Source organism: Pieris napi, chromosome 18 (genome assembly GCF_905475465.1).
Source record: "Pieris napi chromosome 18, ilPieNapi1.2, whole genome shotgun sequence".
In the NCBI taxonomy this organism is placed as follows: Eukaryota; Metazoa; Arthropoda; class Insecta; order Lepidoptera; family Pieridae; genus Pieris; species Pieris napi.
This window is the reverse complement of record NC_062251.1, coordinates 10,412,047-10,417,046: the sequence shown is the minus strand read 5'-3', so window position 1 is coordinate 10,417,046 and position 5,000 is coordinate 10,412,047. Positions and strand designations below refer to the sequence as shown.

Sequence of the window (5,000 nt, the reverse complement as noted above, 5' to 3'; positions counted from 1 at the left end):
GCGAGAAAGCGGAACCTCCCGAACACCACATCTCCCGCGACCGAGACGACCGCGGGATTCAGTGCTGGGCTCATCCCTGTTCGCTCGCAGCTACTAAGGGAATCCTGGTTAGTTTCTTTTCCTCCGCTTACTAATATGCTTAAATTCGGCGGGTGATCCTCCCTGATCTGAGGCCAACGATAAAAAGGTGTGAGGCAGACGCGATATCCGTCGGCGCAACGGGCGTACGCGCAACTCGCCATTACGGCGCGTCGACGACGCCACGCGCCCTCCGGACGTCGAGTCCGCCTACGCGCTTGCACGAAGGCAGCGGCGGCACCTTGCGCATTTTCAACGACAATTTTACTTGTCGTCGTCAAACGCGTTTTCTTTCGCTGTCCGTCATGTTTCCGTTCATTGTCCGTTAATGTCATATCACAATAAGTTTAGTACACACTACAATTACACAAACGCCGACCGAGCGACCGCGACGCGGCGGGCGCGCGCGCTCCGTCCTCTCGCGAGAAACCGAGCTGAGCCGAACGCGACCGCACATCACAACACAACGGACATTGAGACACGTCCACGCGCGCACCGGCGCCGCCCGTCGCGCGATCGCTATGGACCGGGACGATGCGGTGCAAACACGCGCGACGCGTAAACGCGAACGTCGTTGTTGTTGTCGATGTCGTTGCGTAAAGACTCGTACGCGCGCACGCGCTACGGAGAGACACGGTACGGCGGTGAGAATTTATTTGTGCGACAAAATCATCGTATAGACGTGACTACGTTCAAAAGAAACATAATCGAACATATATTCGAACGGATCGCTCGGCGCTAGGCTTCGCGAAACCGTCAAAAGCACGCGCGACAGAGAAGCGGCGCGACGACCGGAGTCGTCGCGGTCGCCGCTCGTCACGCGAACAGTGTGGCTTTTTGTTTTTATGCAGCCGGCCCTCAGACAGGAGTGGTCCTGGATATTTCTCCACGGACCGCAATGTGCGTTCGAAATGTCGATGTTCAAATGTGTCCTGCAGTTCACACTATGACGCGCAGTTAACTGCGTTCTTCATCGACCCGCGAGCCAAGTGATCCACCGTTCAGGGTAATCGTTTTGTGTTTTTGGTATGAGAAAATATAAAAGGTGCGAAAAAATTTAAAAAAAAAAACCCAAAACATAAATTCGACACAAAATCCTTCAATCGAGCGTCAAATAAATATCTTGCGTTTTAATATTATATATGTCAATAGGCGAGAAGACGCTAATAAAAGCGTCCGCACACATATTATCGCGAATCGACGAGAGAGAATCTCTTCTCTCTCGGATTCGATTTTAATTGTGTATCATTCACGTGTTTTTTTTTTCGTTTTTTGCGTTGCCGCACAAAACAAAAAAACGTTAATGATCCTTCCGCAGGTTCCCCTACGGAAACCTTGTTACGACTTTTACTTCCTCTAAATGATCAAGTTTGGTCAACTTCCCAGCAACGCCGACGGCCGTGAGGCCACCGCGTGTCGGTCCGAAGACCTCACTAAATCATTCAATCGGTAGTAGCGACGGGCGGTGTGTACAAAGGGCAGGGACGTAATCAACGCGAGCTTATGACTCGCGCTTACTAGGAATTCCTCGTTTATGGGGGATAATTGCAAACCCCAATCCCCAGCACGAAGGAGTTTCAACGGGTTGCCCGGGCCTCTAGGCCAGGGAGAACATGTTGATTCCTTCAGTGTAGCGCGCGTGCGGCCCAGGACATCTAAGGGCATCACAGACCTGTTATTGCTCAATCTCGTGCGGCTCGAAGCCGCCGGTCCCTCTAAGAAGAATTTTAATACGTCGCCAGTGAGTTGCTCGACCGAAATCGGGCACACCTAAATGACGACGCCTATTTAGCAGGCTAGAGTCTCGTTCGTTACCGGAATTAACCAGACAAATCGCTCCACCAACTAAGAACGGCCATGCACCACCACCCACCGAATCAAGAAAGAGCTGTTAATCTGTCAATCCTTCCGGTGTCCGGGCCTGGTGAGATTTCCCGTGTTGAGTCAAATTAAGCCGCAGGCTCCACTCCTGGTGGTGCCCTTCCGTCAATTCCTTTAAGTTTCAGCTTTGCAACCATACTCCCCCCGGAGTCCAAAATCTTTGGTTTCCCGGAAGCTGCCCGCCGAGCCATTGTAGTAACGTCGGCGGATCGCTAGATGACATATTTACGGTTAGAACTAGGGCGGTATCTAATCGCCTTCGAACCTCTAACTTTCGTTCTTGATTGATGAAAACACCTTTGGCAAATGCTTTCGCTGATGTTCGTCTTGCGACGATCCAAGAATTTCACCTCTAACGTCGCAATACGAATGCCCCCAGTTATCCCTATTAATCATTACCTCGGAGTTCTGAAAACCAACAAAATAGAACCGAGATCATATTCTATTATTCCATGCACGAAATATTCAAGCGGCATTTTGAGCCCGCTTTGAGCACTCTAATTTGTTCAAAGTAAAATTGTCGGCCCACCTCGACACTCACTGAAGAGCACCGCGATAGGATTTTGATATTGAACCGGCGTTTTACCGCCGGCTCACCGACGATATGCTCCGCAGACGTGTCAGTATCACCGCGGATGCGGTGCACCGACAGCGCGGCGCACAAATGCAACTACGAGCTTTTTAACCGCAACAATTTTAGTATACGCTATTGGAGCTGGAATTACCGCGGCTGCTGGCACCAGACTTGCCCTCCAATTGTTCCTCGTTAAAATATTTAAAGTGTACTCATTCCGATTACGAGGCCTCGTAAGAGTCCCGTATCGTTATTTTTCGTCACTACCTCCCCGTGCCGGGAGTGGGTAATTTGCGCGCCTGCTGCCTTCCTTGGATGTGGTAGCCGTTTCTCAGGCTCCCTCTCCGGAATCGAACCCTGATTCCCCGTTACCCGTGACAACCATGGTAGTCGCAGAAACTACCATCGAAAGTTGATAAGGCAGACATTTGAAAGATGCGTCGCCGGTACTGGACCGTGCGATCGGCAAAAGTTATCCAGATTCATCAAAATTAACGACTTCGGACGCTAGGCCCTCCGCCGATTGGTTTTGATCTAATAAAAGCACTCATCCCATCACTGGTCAGAGTTCTGATTGCATGTATTAGCTCTAGAATTACCACAGTTATCCAAGTAACTGAGTAAGATCTAAGGAACCAAAACTGATATATTGAGCCATTCGCGGTATCGCCTTAATACGGCTTGCACTGAGACATGCATGGCTTAATCTTTGAGACAAGCATATAACTACTGGCAGGATCAACCAGGGAGCTGCTTACGCAAACGACTCGCCTACACCGCGAAACGCGGCTTCGGCGGGCCGTAGCTCGGCGGCGTCGAGACGCGCTCGCGCGCGTTACTCGACACGCGTGAACGTAACGCGTCGAATTTTCAAACGACGCGACGTTCGCGCTTCAATTCGATAGACAGACTCTGACCGGTCTACGAGCGGCCGTCCCGTCACGATCTCGCAACGAGGTGATGTACAACGATGCTCGACCACTGTGAGGGACATAAAACTGCATCAAACACGACCGCGATCTCTCGCGTATCGATATTTTGACAGTTTGAAAATTGAACATTCATCTAAACGCAACTTCTCAATTTTTATTTAATACGTTATTGTAACATATTAAAACTCGGCTGGCATTACACGCACTAGATACGATCAACGCCCGGAGCTTGAGGGACAAATTCCAACACGACGCTGCGCACACCGTTTCGACGATGGGCGCGTATGCGTCCTCTTTTATACATTTTTCCATAAACGGTCGCCGTAGCGACCGCGCACGTGTCGAACACGCTCGGCGCCCTGCGTTGAGGTGTGCCTTGAAGCGTATTCTTTTACAATCACAGATAACACCGGCGAGACAGTCGCAAGCAAATCTTGAGCGATTTTTGCTAATGTCACCATCCGGTCTGCGAACGCGGTGAATATAATATACAATGTAAATTGTAACTATATATATATATATATCATTTAACGATGATGCGTGATTTACTACAAGTGAGGATATCCTCTAGCAACCGAAACTCTGTCCGTCCGCGTGTGTGCGCATTTTAAATAAATAATATTTTATAAATACTATTAATAAATACACAACACACAAGCAAAACCAACAAAAGTCCGATGTGACGATATTTCTCTCTCGACACAAAACGCACATCAACGTGAACCGTACGGCGCAGTGCGCTCGACGGTTTCGCTCCACATATATACCGAGAGCAATTATCCACGTCGGCATTGGAACGGGCGCGGCGCGCGACCGCCGAATGTTTCTCGTAGAGCGTTGAGAGTCACTTTTCATTTTATTATTGATGTGTACATATTATGTAATGTAAATAAATTAATTAATGCATGTGTGTATGTGTGCAATTTTTTTGGTTTATTATTTTTATTATTATATAATATTGTTTATTTATATTTTATTAATATTGTTATTATTTTTATAGATATTAGTTAGTGAACTAAATTCATTGGTGGGATATTTATTAGCGATATAAAAGCGATTTAAAATAATATTAAATGAAATAATAAATAATAATATACTTATATGTATACATAGCACCGGTCGGGTTTCTAGTACAACGCAGGCCGTCGTCGGCCGTTCGAGTCGCTGAGTGCATTAATGTTTCTCGTTGAGCGTTGAGAGTCACTTTTCATTTTATTATTGATGTGTACATAATATTATGTGTAATGTAAATAAAAAAAATAGTAAATGCATGTGTGTATGTGTGCAATTTTTTTGGTTTATTATTTTTATTATTATATAATATTGTTTATTTATATTTTATTATTATTATTATTATAGATATTAGTTAGTGAATTAAATTCATTGGTGGGATATTTATTAGCGATTTAAAATAATATTAAATGAAATAATAAATAATAATATACTTAGTTACGTACACACATAGCACCGGTCGGGTTTCTAGTACAACGTGCGCGCGCGCACCGGAGGCCGTCGTCGGTCGTTCGATGCACTGA

At 46.7% G+C, this 5,000-nt stretch overlaps 2 non-coding genes and 1 pseudogene across 2 annotated transcripts; all 3 read right to left on the bottom strand.

Annotated features, from left to right (window-relative positions):
* The window catches only part of LOC125058978, a 9,589-nt pseudogene extending 9,413 nt beyond the window's left edge, over window positions 1-176 (bottom strand).
* Window positions 177-930: 754 nt separating this feature from the next.
* LOC125058951 lies at window positions 931-1,087 on the bottom strand. Its single transcript, XR_007118564.1, has one exon. It is a non-coding gene; the product is annotated as a 5.8S ribosomal RNA (ribosomal RNA).
* A 292-nt stretch (window positions 1,088-1,379) lies between these two features.
* LOC125058960 lies at window positions 1,380-3,282 on the bottom strand. Its single transcript, XR_007118572.1, has one exon. It is a non-coding gene; the product is annotated as a small subunit ribosomal RNA (ribosomal RNA).
* Between the last annotated feature and the right edge of the window lie 1,718 nt (window positions 3,283-5,000).